Here is a 21,447-nt window from a genome sequence, read left to right on the forward strand (position 1 = left end):
AGTCCTCATAACACCCCTTGTTTCCTTGGTATACTAGGAGATATCCAGACTACCTGTTTTGTCTACTTCAGTTGCTATGGTTTCTCATGGTTTAGTTGAGAAGTCCCTCCTGAACTTCAGAAGCTTCACACACATAGCTTTACACACCCTCCTCACACTGCTCCCCAAAAGACCTTAGCCTCACTAAGCTTTCTTTGTCTTGTCAAGGATTGATAGTGGTTGTCTGATCTCATACATAAGAATGGGGGTAGGCTACTTGGTCCATTCTTTCCCAGCCCAGTGTATGTCAAATTCTCTCCCAGTTGTGAACTGTAATGAGTTTCAGCCGTCTGACAGCTCTTTATCCATTATGTTTGTATGAACTGAGTGGATTGGTGCTTTTTCCAAATGCACAGTTCAAGTACAGAACACCACAGGCACTGGATTAGGTTTTTTGGCCCAGGGCTTTGGTTTTTTCCACAGTTTATTTACAGACCGAAGGAAACTCTGGGATGGGAAGCGGAAGGCTCTAAACCCATTCTCATGTCATGTTCCTCACAGCAAAAAAACAGGCCTTAGAGCCAAATGCTGATTCTACTCCAGTAGCAGCAGACCAGTTTGTTTTCTTACAATATCTAGAGACATTGAGGCTTTACCATTTCTCAGTTTTGCCCTGTATTTCTAATTACTAGTAAGACTAGATTGTCTTTTTTTGAATACAGCTATTAGATACAAATAGGCTCATGTAATTTCAACAGCTCTGCAGTGTATTCATTATTTCTCATTGCTGCTTCTTTGCATTCCTGCACATTGGACACTGAAATTGCTTTTTAATGAAGGTTTTGTCTTGCTGCATTTAACCTCATTGATCCTGAATGTAAATAAAGTTTCAACTTGTTGGATTGCAGTTTAATGTGTGACACAATGTTCTTTTTCACAAAATTCGGAGGTGGGGGGGCGGGGAGAAATCAAGGAAAGCCCAAGTTCTTGAAAAGATCAAGAGAAGGCCAGTGGTGGAATTCACTGAACCAAATATAGAACCATAGAATCATAGAATGCTTTGGGTTGGAAGGGACCTTTAGAGGTCATCTAGCCCACCCCCCCTGCAGTGAACAGGGTCAGCTTTAACTAGATCAGGTTGCTCAGAGCCCCATCCAACCTGACCTGGAATGTTTCTAAGGATGGGGCCTCCACTACCTCTCTGGGCAACCTGTTCCAGTGCTTCACCACCTTCATTGTAAAAAATTTCTTCCTTATATCCAGTCTAAATCTGTTCTTCTTCAGTTTAAAACCATTACTCCTTGTCCTGTGACAACAGGCCTTGCTAAAAAGATTCTCCCCATATTTCCTATAGGCCCCCTTTAAGTAATGAAAGGCCGCAACAAGGTCTCCCCACAGCCTTCTCTTCTCCAGGCTGAACAGCCCCAACTCTCTCAGCCTGGCTTCATAGGAGAGGTGCTCCAGCCCTCAGATCATTTTTGTGGCCCTCCTCTGGACCCGCTCCAACAGGTCCATGTCCTTCTTGTGCTGAGGGCTCCAGAGCTGGACGCAGTACTCCAGATGAGGTCTCACCAGAGCAGAGTAGAGGGGCAGAATCACCTCCCTCAACCTGCTGGCCATGCTTCTTTTGATGCAGCCCAGGATACGGTTGGCTTTCTGGGCTGCAAGCGCACATTGTTGGCTCATATCCAGCTTTTCATCCACCAGTACCCCCAAGTCCTTCTCCGCAGGGCTGCTCTCAATCCCTTCATCCCCCAGCCTGTACTGATATTGGGGGTTGCCCCATCCCAGGTGCAGGACCTTGCACTCGGCCTTGTTGAACCTCATGAGGTTCACACAGGCCCACCTCTCCAGCTTGTCCAGGTCCCTTTGGACGACATCTCGTCCTTCTGGCGTGTCAGCTGCACCACTCAGCTTGGTGTCGTCTGCAAACTTGCTGAGAGTGCACTCAATCCCACTGTCTATGTCATTGATGAAGATGTTAAACAGCACTGGTCCCAGCACAGACCCCTGAGGGACTCCACTTGTCACCAGTCTCCATGTGGACATCGAGCCGTTGACCACTACCTTCTGGATGCGACCATCCAACCAATTCCTTATCCACCAAACAGTCCACCCATCAAATCCATATCTCCCTAATTTAGAGAGAAGGATGTTGTTGAGGACTGTGTCGAAGGCTTTGCAGAAGTCCAGATAGATGACATCCATTGCTTTTCCCTTGTCCACTGATGCAGTCACTCCTTCATAGAAAGCCACTAGGTTGGTCAGACAGGACTTGCCCTTGGTGAATCCATGCTGGCTGTCTCAAATCACCTCCCTGTCCTCCATGTGCTTTAGCATAGCTTCTAGAAGGATCTATTCCATGATCTTCCCAGGCACAGAAGTGAGGCTGACAGGTCGCTAGTTCCCAAGGCCCTCCTTTCTTCCCTTTTTAAAAATGGGCACAACATGCCCCTTCTTCCAGTCACCAGGGACTTCACCTGACTGCCATGACTTTTCAAATATTATGGGGAGTGGCTTGGCAACTACATCAGCCAATCGCCATATGCTTGTTTGCTGCTTCTTTGCAAAAAGGAAAGCTTCACCCCAATATGGGCTACTCATTTTCACGTGTATGTATTCCTTGCCTGCCTGCCTTCCTGCCTTATCTTTCAGGTAACAGTAATTCCTTGTTATTCCCTGTAGTGATAATACAGCTTCTTAGGATGTAGATGAAAGGTCCTTCAGAGGAAGGCATGCTGTATCTTCATTATACAGATTTTTATACATTTCAGGTTTACTTTTGATTTCTTTGTTGCTTCTCCTCGCTAACTTAAAAGGAAAAAATCATTAGAAAAGAAAATATTAAATATGATCAAAGTTCAGAAGGATGAGGAAAGACACTCTTGCAATAAATGCCCTGATTACCCCCAAGACATAGACAAATCATTTGATATTCTTTGCGCCTGAGTTTCCTCATCAGAAATCCAGTGACACTAGAAGTCCTTTATTTCTTCCAACTTTTCAGGGCAGGGAATACCTTATTTTCCAGGTCCTCTGCACATAACACAACAGATTAAAGCAGGGCCTGTAGTAATACAAATACTGAGTAAAACCAATGCAACTGAGGACAAAATTTGACCAATGGTGTTCAGTACATTACCCCCTTCCCAGTTATACATAAAGGCTCAAGTAAGAATTAAGTTCAGGGTCAAAACAACCCCATCAACTACATAAAACCAAATTTTCCACAAACCTGGGATTTACTGACTTATTCACATGTGATATTAAAGGCAGGATACTACTGGCTGAACACGCAGTTCCAGTATATCCCTGCAAGTGGTATGTTGGAATAGCTCCTCAATGTCCAGCTACTGTGAAAAGTATTTATGAAGCATGCTGAGATGGATTAAAAGGGAAAGGAGGAGGGAGCTAACTGACTGGCCTATCACAGCCTCTCCATCACTTTCCTATCCCTATTTGGAGGGAACAAGAGCTTTCCAAATATCTGCATGCAGGAGAGGCTGTAGGTCTGAAATCTACGTCAACAATCTGCACTCTTGCCCACTGCCCTGCCAGATACAAACTCTGCCTGGTGGGAACAGAGTTGTCGTAGGACCTGCTGAGTTTATTTGCACTGCAGTGTTCAAAACTGCTGCAAGGAAACCCAGGGAATATTAAGCAGAGCTGCTCCTTCCTTGTCAAAATGTGTAAACATGAACAAATATGGGGTCTGTCTGGAGAACATCAAAGTCAGGTAACACTTAGCCCAGTGCAACACCCCATAGCTGTGGGGGGACTAAAGTGTGAAAGAGTTCTTGTTTTACATAGCTGCTATGAAACGTCACACAGCCTGGAGTTAGAGCATGTGTTGGCTGTGTTTCCACACCCTGAACCTAAGTCCTCGTTCTTCTAGCTGCCTGGATCCAGATTGTTTCAACCTTTTGTTTACTTTAGTGTACTTCAGTCCTGCTTTTCTTGAAACAACACACACTCTGCATGCCAGATGCTGCTAATCTAGCACTGCTGACTTGATGCTGGCCTCATGGAGAATGAAGGAATCATTTCTTTAATGTCACAGTTTGATATTGTACACAGCAAAGAGACAAATGAAGTGGACACACAATTCTCCCAAACTGTGTGGGTATCCACACAGGAACATCTGCTGCTGTCTCAGCCACAGATTCTCCAGCCTCTAAACATATCAGCAGACTTACTCTTTTCATGTCTAATAGCCCTACTGTGATTTGCACAGACACACATGAAATTGTGGCGCAGATCTTCATCTTTACTTACGTGAATAATCAGATTGACAACTCATGTGTTTATAGACTGTTTATATGAGGAAGGTCTACAAGAAAAGACTCTGTTTGGATTTGTACTTCATAAGGATATGACATCCTATAGTCTAAGTGTGTTGCAGATGTATTTGTATTCAGGGCCAGATCTCTGCTCTGATACAGCACAGCTGATTTTGCTGAAGTCATGCTGAGTAACAAGCTGGCCTTCTCTCAATTAATTCATCATTTTGATTTGCCCTTGCTATTTTAAAAGACCTTCCTGGGGTTTCCCATACTAGATATGACCTCCAGGCTGCCCTTTCTCCATGATGACACAATAATCTGTAATTGCAAGCCCTTGAGAAAATTTTATAAGAACGTTATGCACCATTCTTGATCAGCCTTCCCGTCACCCAGCTCAGGTTCAAAACAGTTGGCTCAGTGATTCAGCTGCAAAATCAGCTAGAAGACTATACAGTTTTGTTATTATAACAGAAAACCTGAATCCACACACCACATCCTTCCTCCAGATGGGGAATTCCTTCTCTACAAAGTTCTCTTTAAAGAGCGTTGATTAGCATTTACTTTATAAGAGAAAGGAGAAACTGCTTTCCTTTAATCCTCTCTAGAAACAAGTTAATTTCCCCCCCACCTCCAAGGGATGGTGGGGTGCTGCATCTAGCAGGTATATCTGGAAATCAGTAATATTATTAATTCTCTGCAGAAGTCCAGACCCCTCTGACAGAAGACTCAACCTCTTGGCAAATCCCAGAGGTCCTCAATGGGTAGGATGGACAGAGCAATCGCTTTGACAAATTTTTTCAAAACCCTGTTAGAAGAACTGATCTCCTCTCACTTCATCCCAGCAACATAATAAAATAAGCATGTGTTTCCTTTACCACTTACTCTTCCAGGAGCAAAGAAATCTTTCATCAGGACACAGAGATGAAGGTTCTTCCTACACCCTTTGTGCATATTGGGTACATTTCACTGGAGAAGTTAGACCACCAAAATAAACTTACTGAGAAACAACTAATGATCTGTAACTGTCCATGTACAAATCCCACTTGCCTACCTAACTCCAGCACTTTCTTCTACATCCACTGTCAATTGCCCCCTCCATCAGTTGTGTATTGTCACACAGCTGGTGTCACAGAGTCACCATTGACAAGTGAATGGAATTCATATGAGAAAAACACTTTCTTAAATAAAAGAACTGTAGGGGGAAGGCTTATGCATTCAGTAGAGTTCTCACTCCAGGAGAATATATCTGCAAAAAATTCAGTTGAGGACTGGGGTAAGCTGTTTATCCTATTATTTCACTTCATTGCCTTTGGCCAAGGCTCTAGGGTTAGATTCAAAAAAGAATTTTGATGCTTACAACCTAAGCAGAGGCCTTGCTTCAGGTGTCTCTCTCTTCCCCCTCCTCCCCAAAGTCTATAAAGTCTCATTTTACCACTGGAAATGACAAAGGAGGTGAAATCACTTTGGAAAATTAATTCCAGAGGATTTCCTTCTCTAATTGAAACAGATTTCTGTGTGGAAACCATTGTGAAAGCCACATTTTGGGGGGGAGGGGAAGAACTTCAAAGACACTGTTCAGATGAAAGACAGAAAAAAAATGTTTTATAGCAGATAAATTGTCACAGACACCTGAGACTCAGAGTACAGCCTATGTGTGAAAATAGAGAAAAAAACTTCTGTGAGGGTTTCTGACCATTCCAACCAACTTTTTTTTTCAAGATATGGGTACATCTTTACCAGGTGCTTGTTAGAAAAATGCTCAAATTTAAATCCTGACTTAAAAGACAAACTGGCACCAGAAAATGTACACCTAGGTAAGAACACAAAACCAGTATACCTGCAGTCAAGAGAACTACTTACAGCATCTGCTAAGGGAAAAAAAAGTCTCTTGCTCATACATCATAAACTTATTTGAATGATCAAGGGAGTCAGCAGCTTCTAATACACCAGAGACAAGAAAGTGGCTCTCCTCAAAAGGGTGATGCAAAGAGATTTGGAAAGCAGACAACTTACAGGTGGAAATGCCTCTATGATACCCCAAACCCTGTCCTATGACATGTTGAACTTCAGGTATGTGCCTGTATTTACTCTTACTCAAAAAAACACTGCAGTCCAAAATCTTCAAATTCATGGACATCAAATTAAAGTTCAGTATATTCTTAAGAGTTTTGCTGAGTCAGGGCCTATATCATCTAGTTTTAACAAGTGTAGAGATGCAAGCATAACACCTAAAACCACGTGAAATTATTGTTGACAAAGGATATATATGTGTCAAAAATACATTAGTAAAGGTTTTCAGGTAATCTTAAGGTGAAGGTCATCTTCAATGGATCATAGTAGCTCTCTCTTACTGTCATGCCATGCCTGTGAACTCCCTAACATTCTATAAAGATGAACATTTGGTTCTTCTTACTCTACTTTTGCATATTAAAAAACCTCCCTGAAGTTATAAAAAAAAATCTTCCCTTGCATAGGAAGAGAATAAAACAACATTGTATAAAATGAAGAGAAGATTCTCTATTGTACTAATGCCCACTTGAGTTGGCTGCCCTGGAGGGAGAGCAAGTGAGATTCATGACTTAAAGACTCCTTATGGCACCAGTTTGGTGTGAACAGGCTTTATTTCAAAGGAGAACCATGACTTGTACCCTACTCTTCCAAATATATACACCCAGTTCACAACTGCACTTTTTACAAAACAAGTTGTTCCAGAAGCAGTGGAATAGACTGAATTCCTATAGATTTGTGACCTTCGTTCCTGAAATTCCCCCTCTGTCCCCTGCCACAATAGTTCTACCAAGCATAAGACATCATGTTCTGTTCCTATTTAAGACCTACAGAGGCTGAACTGGCCAGTCAGTACACACATGCTGACTGGCCAGCTGACTGTGACCAAGCCATGTCACAACTGAATTCTTCCTGCCTTTCCATTAGTGGGCACATAATTTTCACTCTTCTGGTCTTCATAGCCGCTGGGTTCATGAATATGTACACTTCAAGAATTTAATCCCTCAAACATCTGATCAGAATCTGACAATATGTTCAAGTCAAAGGCACATGTGGAGTGCAGGGGGAGGAGATAAGTCAGGCAGGCTAGATGGTTAAATTCACGAATATATAAGTTGTATAAACCTCATTTCCCTAGGAAAACATGCTAAAAATAGAGTCAATAAAAAAGATGAGGCAGCTTGGAATGTTTTATCTTTTGCTCATTTTCAGCACAGCTGATCATGTTCAGAGTTAAATCAAGCCATACTATTTTAGTCTTTGTCTAATAAAGGGATTTTAAGCTTTGTATGAAACAAGGCATTACCTAAAACTTCCATGGGAAGGTAAATAGCTTGGCAGTGTGATATAACTATGGCAAAAATACCTTTAATCTCTTGAACAGTACCTGAACCTTCAGATAAACCTACTAATCAAACAGAGCTGCTCAGCTAGGTCTACACCCCTACAGCTAACTGCAAGAAAGATCACATTTGTCATCACATTGACACGCATGTGCCAGGGAGAGAAGTGGTTTCTCAATTACTCCTCTTTCTAACTGGGTAGTACATAGAAGGGAAAAGGGAGGTTTGCTGCAGAGAGTTTGGAAGTAAGTTACTACCCATTCTGAGCAAAGGAAAAGATGGGGTCTCTGGCCTTAAGGAAGAAAAAGTCCACAAAAACTACTGTGAACTACTTAATTTGCTTTTACTCTCCCATAGAAATTCCTGTGCTGTACTAACAGTTTATATACAAGGACACATGCAAGCAAATTGCGTATCTCCTCTACCTGCAACCCATGCTGGCATGTTGCAAGCCAGCAAATCCACAGCTATGACAGCTCAGGACTAAACCCAAGCCGATACATCCTTCTCAGCACCACCTGGGATTTTAATGCTATTTTAACACAGATACAGAGTTCCTTAACCTGAGCTGATGCACATCTGCCAGCTTATAGCTCATGCTGTACAAGTACGTGATTGTCTACTCCTGTCTGTATAGCCATTATAAAGCTAATCCAATTAGGATTCCATTATAAGGCAATATAATTATAATCCATTATAAGGCAATTCCAATGTTTGGAAGCAGATGAGCTGAAACTGCATGAAGGCACTCAGAAGAATATCCATAGGAGGACTTACTGCAAAAAAAAGTAAGAGAATGAACTTTAATGGCAGTAGTTATCCCCTGTAGGCAGGTCTTGAGCTAGTTTGTTCTCTGCTCTGCCGCAGCAGCAAGGCAGTAACAAATTCCCTTTTCCCTGTGCTGGCTCTGCAGGTGTAGACAAGGTCACACTGCAAAAACCACTTTCAGCAAATATTCATGAAGGCATCAAACCCTAGCTGCACTAAACTTTTTTTTTTTTTTTTCCTCTACACAGCAAATTCCACCCCCCCTACAGATCCATGACCTAATTCAGTCCAGTAGAAGCACAGAGAGAAAAACCAATGAACAATCTGGAATTATGGCACTGTATCTTTCACACAGGACTTAAGCCATTTCATCCTTGATATGTTATTGTTACTCCCGACAGCTCTCTGCATGTGATTTGTGGCACGCGGCAATGACACAGGGCACAATTGTTGCAAAAGCTGTAGCAACAACTTAACGAATTCCTGTTATGAGAGATCAAGGCAACACAACATTTGCAGAGAGCAGGATTAAGTTGCTTTTGTGTGATGCTCCAGAAGGCTTAGGAGCTGTTGATGATTGTTTGGAAAAGAGTGACTTTTTTCCTCCCTTCTAGGAATAAAGTGTGTTATCTCCTTGTACGAAAACCAGTCAGGCAGAAACGCCGCTGACATTACAGAATTCACTATGAAGGAGGCAGCAGTAATAGGAAGCAGATGCAAGCATTTTATGATTCAGGAGGCCAATCTAGACCAACAAGGTGGGTACATTTGGCTGGAAAGGAAGTGGGAACATCTCCCAAAAATATTCTGCTGACTTGACTTTGTGTCTGCTGGTGGAACTCATGAAATCTTCAATGGTTTAAAGACAGTTGTGGCAATATCTGGGCCTTCAGTTTGGGACACAAAGCTGATTCTCTGCACACCCTTCTATTAAAAAAAGTATCCAGTTAAAATTAGTATATCTAATTTAAAAAGTATCTAATTAAAATCAGATTACTGCATAACACATTCCATTTCTTGATTTGGAAGACAGAACAGACTCTGAATGAAAAGGTGTTGTTCATATGTATTTTAGGAATCCCTTTCCTGCACTACCCACTTGCCTGACAGCTTCCAAGAGTGTCGACTCGCAACATTCCTCATGAAAGAAGGCAACTTATTACCTTCACTAAACATACAAGACACAGAAAAACTAAGGTCTAGATATTTTGAAGTTGGATCGTGACAGAATTTGGGCATCTCAAACAGCTTTAAAAGCTCCTTTAACTTTGTTGTTATTGACACTTTTTTCAGCAAAACTCCCTTGATATCTAAAGCCCTGTTTCTTCATTTCACAGAATAGTTCCTTTAGTCCATGTACTGGGAAGCACTCTTCCTAACCATGGGTCACTTTGCCACCTTTCCACTGATGGGGAACAATCAATCTAAAGCCAGTTCATAGAAAAGAATCAATCACTGAGTTGACAGAGCAAGGGTGTACATAGCTTATGCATTTTATATTAAACAGGAATTGAAATAAATTCAAATATTTAAAATAAAAATTTTGGACAATTCTATCAAATTAAATAGAATTGCATCTTCTTAAGGAGTTACCCACTCATAATGTCATCAGCACATATAATCCCTCTGTATTGCATACAAAATGCACCATTTAAGCTGCTGAAAGAAAATAAGCAAAAGCATACCACATTAAACACCAGTGAAAGGCAAACAATCTTCCACCTTGAGTCATTTTTTCACTGATCCAGCTGATAAGCAGTAGCACTGCTGAGGCTGTAACTATCAACTTCAATAATGTCTCACAGCCTCAACCTCAGAAAGTTGTGGCCTGGAGTCCCCACCACTGCATGTAAGTGAAAGGTTGTGGTGGAAAATTTTTACCTTTCAATAACAGTCAGTTGTTATACTAACGACCTCTGAAGAAAGAAGCACTAAGAGGTAACACTAAGCTGATAGAAAATAGCTGTGTCAAACTGGGCCAGTATATCCTGAATTTTCCACATCCTCCCTCCTTTTTCCATCTGTCTCCCCACTTAAAACCTGAAAGTTCTTCCAAGAGTTTTGTGTAGATCAGGCATATTTTATATAAAGATTAATATATTACTGCAATAATAATATAATAATAAAAATAATAAAGCAGTAAAAGACACTTTAACTACCAGCATAATCGACTCCCTAACAGATTTGAAATAAGCAAGTGAAACGTGTCACAGCCTTCATAGCTAAAACACACTGACAGATATTAATGCAAAGAAGCAGCACCATGAGTCTTAATTAGACTAGCTGAAAGTTTCAGCCGGCTTATTTCACCCAATAATTTCAATGATTTCTGAATGCACAAATTCTGGTTTATCTACCATTTCTCTACTAAAATGGTTGCATAGATCATCAAGACAAAACAGTCTTCCATATAAATTATATGGGGTAGCGTCAAAATAGCTATGCAGTCTTACAGAATTTAACTACATTTTTAAAGTTTAGCCACATATTTAATAGAGTACTGTAAGTACCATGAAACAGTTTATGAACCATATAGAAAAGGCCTTTCTGTTGAACTGTCTTTCCCCCTGCAAAGCAAGGAAGCTTGTGAGAAAGCACATCCAAGAGGTCTGTGCCAGACCACCTACCGACCTGTTTAACACATGCCAGGAGCTGCAGGATGCCAAGTGGGCCAGTGGGCTTCTCTGCCCAGATGAACTGTTTGTGTCCCAGCAAGGGCAACAAGTTCAGCCACAAGACAAAGGAGCATTTCATTTCTCCTGCTTTCCTGTTCCACTTCTGTGTCTGCCTGTGAGTCTCTGTTGTTATAAGTAAATGATTAATTGGGCACTGGGGAGCCATCAGTATTATTTTTTTAACCAATCGACTTTTCTCAATTCAGGTGCTAAGCACTTTAAGATTTTTTTTTTTTTTCCTTGAAATTTTATGTTCCAAAGTACATGGTTTGTTTGGGAGGGGAGGGGAGGTTTGTTTGTTATTTGGGGGGTGAGGGGGGCTGGTTTGGGGGTTTTGGGGGGTTTGGGGTTTTTTTTCTTTTTTTTTAAAGAATCTTTATCAGAATTTGCACCTGACAAAGCAGATTAAAAGACAGTGAGCCTTTGCAATGTGTTAGTAAGAAGGCTACAGCCAAGTCCAGCTCCCTAACTAGAGTATAATCCAAAATAATTCTCTTCACTTCTGTAGAATAGGTACCACAGCACAATCAGAGTAACAGTAGTGCTGCTGCAATGTATGCTGGGCAGTTTACACCACCAAGGGGTTGTTTTAGCACTGAAAAAAGCCATCAAAATCTGGGCTGTTTGGACATGGCCTGTCCTTGTTGGACGGGTGGACACAAGCTTCATCATATGAATACTGCTTGTTACCAAACTTCTGCATGATGCTAAAAGCTAATCAACACCTAGGTCAGCCATGTTTACCTTTTTCCCCCCCTATGGCCTGTCATAAGGGAGCTTCAGACTCAAGGTCTGGCTATGTGCTGTGGTGAAAAAATCTTTACTGCGCACTCCTTCGAATCTGGCTTATTTCAAAATCTACAAGCTCTTCAGGATAGAAACAGATGCTTCTTGTACACATGGGCTGTGTTTGGAAGAGCCACTGGAATTCATCATCACTATGGGTAACAGAGCCTTTTCAAATGTCACTTTAGCCCTTAGCCAGGAACAGTAAAAGTACAACTGAAAGCACAGAAGTGAAGTTCTCTGCCTACAGGAAATCAATGAGAATTTTGTCCTTGCCTTCACTGGAGCCAGGCTTTCATCCAATGTATTTGTACTTCAGGTTTCCCATGGTGAATAAATAGAAATGAAAAGCTAAAGTCCTGGCACCAGTGTTATGAGTCAGTCAATCAAGTATGTAGAGTATGCATTTCTTCAGAAGAATCAGGCTTTTAGGGCATAGGTGTCTAGATATACAACCATATGAAACTGCTAAGCTAGACAACATGACTTCTTTAGTGGGAGCAACAACCTCCTGCATGTTTTCTTTTGTAAACAGGAAGTCAGCAGGGTTATCGGTCTCAAAGAAGTTTTGCAGATACAGAGTTGCTCTGGGAAGCATACAAGGTTGTTCGGTATGCTAGAGGAAGAGGGGCATGAAAAGAATATTGTCAAAGCTGGGACAGCCCTTGTCAGAAGCTATGATGTAAACACAACGGTCCATGAAATGAGATTTTGCTGTTTTATAACCCAAAGCCAAAGTGGTATTTGGTCCCAGAGGAGAATTTTTCCCCACAACCCAGCTGAAAGATTTCGTCCTTTGTAGGTACTTACACCACTATGCTGAAAAGAGTAAAAACTATTTCCACAACAAGTTTTACAATTGTTAATAATTATCATGCCTTATAAGAATGTGTTTGTCACATCAGAATTACTGTTCAAATTCATTAACACTGAGTTGTTTGATGCTACGTTGTAATTTTCCATTAGGAACATCTGACTGGAAAAAAAAAATATCAAGGACTAAGTGAGGATAGTATTGAAAAAATGTCTCTTAAAATCTTTTATGGTGCTCTTTTTGTTGTTTGGTCTGTCCTTTATCTGTTAACATATTAGAGAAACTACAGCATTCCCATTATGTATAAACATCTGGAGTTTTTTTTTTTCCTTTTCTTTTTTTAAACACACCCGCAGCATGCTTTTTGTCTATATATACACCTGCACTTATGTACCAGCCATCCTAGTTTTGAGTATCCAAAGTCACTGGCCATTTTAGAAAAAAAAACAGAAGGGAAAAATCATAAGCAACATGCAGAGCTAGCACATTTCTAGGATCTGTAAAACCAGAAACATTCTTCTACTAATTGCCTTTTATAACTTATGTCTTGTCACATGCAAAATAACACCCATCTGCTTTGTAAGATGCATGAAAGAGAGATAACATTAAAACCAGGTTATACTGGCATCCAACAATTCTAATGACAGCGTTTTTTCTCTTTCTCTCTCTCTCTTTCTTTTTTTAAAATCACACTTGAAGGTCTGGTTCTTTGCAAAATTACAGGTTTGTGAGATACAATTCTTTTTGCCATGTGTCTTTGAAGATCACCAGTCATCTGGGAAATACTTCCTTATTCAATGTCCTTCCTGCACGAGGTGCAGCTGCAAGAGCTGTTACAGTGCTGCATGTACATACGTATCACACTCAGCACAACGCACAAATTCCAATGGGAGGGCCAGACGGGCAAGACTTGCCCCAGCCTATTACAGGTGCCACCAGGAAATCCCATGTTCTCCATATGAAGCAACATGATGTGCTGCTTTAAGAGCCCTTAAGGGAGATGAGTGAGAAATCCCAGAGCTTTTCTTTCTTTGGGTCATCCCCATCTCCGTCTCCTTTTTCCCCACCTCTGCAGGGTAGTTGGGTCTGTAGTGCACAGACTTTCCATGTCTGCAGTTGCTCATATTCCCTTGTTGTGGTTTCTTAGGAGCATTCCTGAACCGTGAACTCGTTGATTCTTTCAGATTAGAGCAGGGAAGCCAGTCCAAGTGCCTAGTATTCCCCCCTTGATGCAGATAAAGTTCAGCTGGTTTGCATGTGGAGCCTGAACTCCAGAGAATGGCTGAAGCTAGAAGCAGCTGCTGATACTATCACAGCAGGATGCTAACTGCACATTTTCATGTGAAGACATCATCACCTAAGAGTTCTCTGCTAACAATCCCAACAGCTGCTTTTCTGGCTTTGTTGATGCAGATACCCCAGAGTGAGATATATGGGTGACTGTGCCCTTTTCCTTTCTTCAGACTCCTTTTAATATCCATTTAATCATGTTTACTGTTTTTCTCTTTAATCCAAATGTCAAGCAGCTCAGTCAGTTGCATGCATGACTTTTGAAGGGAAAGATATGTATACACACAGTTAGGAAGATGTTCCCTGACCAGCTTGAGGGCTGAACATCCACTGAACAGTGCAGATACCAGGGTGGCTCAGGGACTGACAATCCACTGACAGGCCATAAGCTTCAACTCTTGATTCACTTTGGGTATGTTGACATGGTATCCAGCAGACAGACAGGAGTTTGTTCTACCTATGTTCAGGTCCAGCCACAAGCCACTTTGAACCTAGCATGGCAGAGCTTTTGCAGGTACACACTTTTGCCCAAGTTCATGAGGTCTGCAGAGATGTGGCATGTACTAGTTCAGGCACAGAGTCCTACATAGTCCTGTGGCTTTTGGTCAGTGCAGCGCATGTGGTAAACAAGCTCGTGTTTGCCTGCAACACACCATGTAGGCATAATTTTAAATACTCTCCAAAACTGTAACCCAGGTCCTCATTTTCCTTAAGCTCTCTTGATAATTTTAAGGTTACTATTGTTTGTTTTGAAATTGCTATGGTGATTACTTAGGCAGGTGTCTAATTCAGATGATTTATTTTAAAATGATTAGCCCAAGGTAACATTATATTCCCATCTAGAATTAGTGTTTGTAAATTGTGCTTACCAAGCTTCCAGCTGTACTTCTTCCTCCTGTACTTCTTGCAGACCTCCCAGGCTCTCAGGGAGGTGCAGCAGCTGCCAAGGCCATGGGCAGTGGTGGCTGTTCTGATGGAGCTGCTGTTGCTGAGGCATTGCTTCTTCCTAAAGAGATTTTGGTTAAATGTTAGGACACAACCCCCTCCTCAGCAGGGCACAGGAAGAAAACAAGATGGAAAACATGTGGGCTGAGATAAAGACAGGGACACCACTTACCAACTACAGCCGTGGGCAAAACAGACATTTTTTTGAAAAGTAATTTAAGGTATTGGCAATTAAAATAGGTTTGGAAAGTGAGAAACAAATTGAAACATCTTTCCCCCACCTTCACAGGCTCAACTTCACTCCTGATTCCTCTGCTGCCCCCAGCCCTGAGCAGTGCAGGGAGACAGGGAATGGAGGGTTATGGTCAGTCCGTAACAACTCCTCTCTTACAATCTTCAGTCCTCACACTTTTCACCTTTCCCAGTGTGGGTACTCCACAGGCCACAGTTCCTGTCAGGAAATACTGCCCTGCTCCAGACTGGGGACCTCCAGGTCCTGCAGTGTGGCTCTCTGCTCTGGTGTGCTCCTCTCCACAGGCTGCGGGAAAATACCTGCTCCCCGCCCCTCGTTCACTGACCTGGGTGTTCACAGGGCTGTTTCCTGACACTTTTTTCTTCACCCTCACTGCCTGTGTGGTGTTTTGCCCCTTTATAAAAATACATTTTCACAGAGGCACCGCCAGTGTAGCTTGCAGGTCCAGCTGTGCCCTGCAGCGAGGCTGCTGGAGCCGGCTGGAACAGTCTGCGTCCAGCACAAGGCAGCCCTGGCCTCTCCTCACAGAGGCCCCTGCAGATACCAAAACCTTGCCACCTACACCCAGTGTACACTTTTATAAACTTTATTCAAAACTGGAGGCCTTTTTTTTTTTTTTTAAACAGATGAGTCTTTGCTCCTGAAGCACAACCATTCTGTACGAATGGAAACGCACAAGGAGCTTCCTCATTAAAATGGTAGGACAACACCCATGCTGCAGATCAAACACCCGAGCAGCACATTCAGAGTCTGATCGAGATTTCAGCTGAATTTGGCTTTTGCCAAAGTTTGTAGCCAGCGGCCTCTATTCCACAGAAACACCAACTCCCTGCTCTGATGCAAAGGAAATCAGGATGTGTTGGATCCTGCAAGAGTCCATGGATACCTTACGACATCCCATCCCGAACGGTGATGAATATCACAGCATTCATCTTCACATTGAGCAAGCTGCGACCTTGCCAGCTCTCACCCCAGCAGCCAGTGAGTCAGCAGTCCAGGATGTCCCTAGCTGCAATTCAGGCAGCACATGCTAACACAAGTTAGACTACTATTTAAGGTCATTCCTAGCTTCTGCATAGCCCTAGGCCAAATCATATCCACAGGGCTTTAGCCAACTCCTCTTCTGTGAAATTATCCGCTCAAACACGGTACGCAGTCACTTCCTCTGCATGTCCCTGGTGCTCCGGGCTGGGGTGGCTTCCTCCTCCTCTGCCACCTCCGCACGGCGCTCCTCGGGCAACACAGGACACCTTTCTCCCAGAAACACAGCTGGAGCTTCGCTTTCTGGGCCATGAAGTCAGGGAAATTGCTCACAAACACAGCTGGGGCCCCAGTCAGACCATAAATGGGGAGCTTTGGGCCTTGTTACGAGGTTTCATTTAGCATTTAAACAATTGTTTTCATGTGACTGTGCATCCGGTAATAACTTTGTGGCACATGGTTTTTTGAATAGTGCAATCTCTAGTGCCTCCATGAATCTCACAGGCTTTCTGAGTAATCCTGCCTGGGCGAATATATGAGCTCTGACCCAGGGATGCTGCCCAGATGCATGTGATCAAGGTTTACCCTCAAGGTCAGATAAGAATACCTCACTTCATTGCAACAAAACACATTTGAAGACGTAGGGGGACCTTTCCCACCCTTCTATTACAAGAGTAGAGGCAGATGGAATTTTAATGTCAGCCTTGGTCATGTCTGTCTTGCTGAGCACATTTTGTATTTGTCATCAGTTCAGTAATAGCCCAATTGATAACAAAAATATTACAGTGCTAGAAAAACCAACACCCCAACCCAACACCAATTTGAAATACTTAAAGATGATTATAGGAACAGTGGAAAATTTTAGCTGAGAAAGACATTAACAGCATAGGATTCTGCTTTGCTTAGCCTTCATTTATTACTCTTCTCCATATATAGAGACTTCACTCCAGAAATTAAGAGGTTAGAGATTAAAGTACTAGCTAAAGATGCGTATTCAACATTTTCTCCCCCGCCAGAAATCCTGTGTGATTTCAGGTAATGCACAGTCCTTTCATGCCACTCTTTCTCACCTGGAAAACCCCAATATCAATCCTACCTCACAGGGGTGTCACAGAGCAAAATGCTTTCAAGATGAGGAGATGTTGCTTTAAGATCAAACCCAATGGGATTTATACCTTGATTTCAGAGCAAGAAAAGCAGGCAAACTTCTGAGCAAGTTGAAAAATATCTCTTTAAATTCCACTTCTGTCTCATTTATACTTTTTCAATTCCATTTATGTCAACAGTCCATTTACCCCTAATATATTCACGTCTCTAGCTGCAGCTGAGGTGAGAACCTTCACATTCAAAATAAAAATCTTCAAAGAACTAGGTAAATAAGGACAGGTTATTGATCCTATGCCCGGCCATTTGGGATTACTGAGAAATGCAAACACTTCATTAATTATCACAGTAACAAAGGAGGTTTTGCACGAAGAAGCCAGTATATCGAACAGCAGATTGCTAAGATATTAAAAATGACTAGGAGAGAGGTGGAGTCTGAAGAAAATCCAGTGTTTAATTCTGGACTGAAAGGAGATGCTTATCTCCAGAATGGTCTCCTAGAGAGCATCAATGCAGGTGAATCCCATCTCACACAAAACTGAGAAGACAACAGGTAGTGCTACCCTCTTCAACTCAAAGTCAACAGCCAAAGCCATTTAGGGTGAAGGAGATTTAGGACTATGACCCAGCTTTGTTGTATTTGGAGCAAGGATGGGAACCCTTGAGTCAAAGCTCCCACAGCAGTCACTAATTACCAGCTGGCAACCTCTCAGCTTCTCCTCATGAACTTGCTCTGCTTTGTGTCACTAGCTAAATATTTCTTGGAGCAAGGACAGGAAGCTGTTCCCATACTCATATCATATTCCATATCAAGTGGAGCATTTGGAATGGGAGAGCAACTCACACCAGATAAGCTGCTAGAAAAGAATGTATCCAAGTCTTTAAGCCAGGGTGAAGAATTTACTACAGAGCTACTGGATACTTCACCTGAAGTTTTTTCCCCAGCAGGTCAAAGCACTCTAAGTGCAGTTGCTGAATCAGACACACAAGCTAGGGAAGGCAGCATCTAGGTTGTGAAAAGTACTAGAGCTTAACTGTGAAAGAGCTGCCAGCTTCATTTGTGTTGTCATGGATGAACATAAATTAGCAGAAATTCAGTCACTGTTGATTTTAGGAGTAAAAATTAAGATTCAGAGATTTGGGGTAAACTAGGACAAGCTGGCAGCTGAGTGAGAGCATAAACAGTAACTGCAGTGCCTATGCGGTAGATTTACATGCTCAGAGGGACAGCAGGATACCCAAGGTCCTATAGCCAGTCTTCCTCTCCTGCCTGGAAATGTAAGATCAAGTTCTCTTGGATGTGCAAAGTCAGCTTTCTCAAGATTACATGATTACATGTGTTGTAAGAGAGAGGAATAATCTATCCTACTTTTAACCATATTAAGATTCTAACAAATAGCCATCTAGCAAACGTTTTTTAATTCTTATTTCACATGAGAATGTAAGTGTGAAAAGTGTGTCTTTGGTGTCATCCAAGACAGAGCAGGTAAAAAGGAAACAGAAAAGTTCTTGTCGTAAAGCCTCCTCTTCTCTTTTATGTTGTTCCTTATAATGAGAAAAGGATAGTGAAATTCCTTTAAGTTTTTAGTCTGGGCGCCTCCTCAGAAACAGCAAAACAATAAAAGCTGGTGTATATCAATATGCTAGCTGGGTTTTTATGACATTTATTTCTTAATAAGATGTTGATTCATTTGCAAATTAAGAACATGGTTTATTGTGCAATCTCCTTTTACGTGCCACTCAAACATCAAATGCAGAAAATTAAGTAATGGCTTGCTTACCAAGAAGAGGAGATCCTCTTTAAGTTAAAAGAAAGTTGTTTTGTCTAAGGGTTGGGACTCTTTTTGCCCCAGCATATGACAAGTGTGCCAAGAACATACAAATAAAACACACATGGTAAGTACTTCAGAAAAATAAAAAGCCAAGATTTGATTTGAAATTAGGACAACTATAAAGAGGTGATCCTTTTTGAACTAGTCATGTTACTCAAACAAGTTCCACTCTCACCAACCACAAATCCTACTCAAAAGAAGAAAGCTGCACAGGCTTATGTTTGCTTCCACAGTTAGAGAAAAGATGAGTAACAACTAGATCAGGCACTTTCCCTAGTGTCAGCCATCAATCCCTATTTCATTGAGAAAACAGCATTATGTTTCAAGTAGCAATAGTGACTTATTCAGAACCTGCTACTGTTTTTTCTCCATCAGTACTGGTCCTGCTGCCTGAGGAGCATGCACAGCTGCAAGACTGCACTGCAGCAGAACTAGAAAACTGCTCAAAGATGCAAGATATACCATGAAAGTTTATAATAAGGCATATACAGCTAGCTGCTTTCAGCAGTTAGATGCACTATACCAAGTAATTTTGTAGTGTAAAGCACAAGAATCTGCAAATTGTGAATAGGGCTCAGCAGAATGTCTTGAGGGACAACGAAAACTAGTCTAGTTTCTTGTAAACTTCTATTACAGTTGAACTGAAAAGCTGACAAAGAAAAATCGGTGTATTCTGGAGAAAATGTTAGCTCTGCAAAACAGAACAAGTTGCAAAACAAACCTTATGGAAACTTTAGTGACGCTAGAAGCAGCTTCTGGTTGGGAAAATGGGTAGCACAGCTCTTTGCAGCACTTACCACCTGCTCATGCTGTGACACTCAGTGTAATTAGGCAGAACAAACTACTGGAGGGAATAGAGCAGAGACTTGCAGGAAAACATGCATTTCAGGAAACAGAAAGACAAAGTGATCTTTATCACTCATAAATTAAACTCTGAGCCCAAGTGGTATAGCAGCATACATGTTAAGCCAAATTTCTGTTCTCACAAAAATGGAAAAAATTACTTCCAGTAAAGTTTTGCTTTAAAAGGGCTTGTTATCAAAGTCACTTTTGTGAGGATTAAGCAAAGGCTGCCCCTACCACAACTTGCAGTGCAGCCTTTCACATGCCTGTGGTCTGTCTGGTGTTGGTTCATGCCTATACAATGGCTCCATTCGAACTCAGAAAAGCAGAACTCATCTTTCTTCTTATTCATTGCTGACACTGTTCAAGAGCTCATAGACAATTTACATTTACAGCGACTGTAAATAATGCGCTTGTTTTGGTATGAGACAATAATCCTAAAACTTTCCTCAAATAAACTTTTCTATCTTTTTTTTTAATCCACATATTTTTAGAAGGGATAATGTTACTTCATCTTTCCCTGTGTTGTTCCCTATGGTTGCTAATCCTTCTCTAAATTTTGCTTTTACACAAGAATGAAAGTGCAGGAATGCTCTGGCATGCCTATGCACCATACCCTCTTCTCCAAAACAGAATGTTCTTGGTTATTAAAGCAAAAAAATTCTTGCCTTAATCATTCACCCTCATTTCCACTGTTAGTCAGTTAGGTACACGCAACTTTCCAGCAAGGGATGCACACTCCATTTCAATTTTATTTGGATACATACATTCAAAAAAGAGCATCTTTCACCCCAAACCATGCTTCAGACCTGATGTTTTTTTGACTTCTGGAAGAATCCTGCTCCTTCTGAGTTTTCTTCTCCTTACAGCCATTTTTTCCTTATTCACTTGCTTTTTTAAAGCTTGTACTCTAGAAGCACAATTCTGAGCAGAAAACCTCAATCTATTTTGACTTCCTTTCTGTGAGATTCTTGAGAATTTTTCCTATTTCATAATAATGGTGATAAAACCAACTATACTGTTGCAACACTCAGAAATTATTCTGTAAAATACCTCAAAACTTACAAATATTTAAAACAAATTAGTCCAATGTTATTGTCTGAAATGTTCTGTTCATTTCTAGCACAAAGCATGACTTTGGCCCATTCTTCCATATGAGGCATACAAAAATGTTTTGCAGTGGCAATATACGTCACTGCAAATTTCTCAGAGTCCTACTCAGTTCTAAAGTCAGGCCAACATGAAGATGCTTAACACATTACAGCATCAGGGCTAAAACAAGTCAGTGCCACATCTGCATAGGACAGCAGGCTGCTTATTGCAGTTAGAACATGAATCTCACTGATACTTAAACCTTTCTAGGAGGGCAGGTGGGATATTGGAAGGAGGGTAACTCATGTCTGCCATCCACTTTCAAACCAATAATATGAGGCAATCCCAATACAGATTAAAATGAAGCACGAGATCTTGCGTTCCAGTAACTAAATCAGAGTAACATGATGAGAACTACCACTGCAGTCAATGTAGTGAATGTCAGACTATTG

The sequence above is a fragment of the Pelecanus crispus genome, chromosome 9, assembly GCF_030463565.1.
Source record: "Pelecanus crispus isolate bPelCri1 chromosome 9, bPelCri1.pri, whole genome shotgun sequence".
Taxonomy (NCBI): Eukaryota; Metazoa; Chordata; class Aves; order Pelecaniformes; family Pelecanidae; genus Pelecanus; species Pelecanus crispus.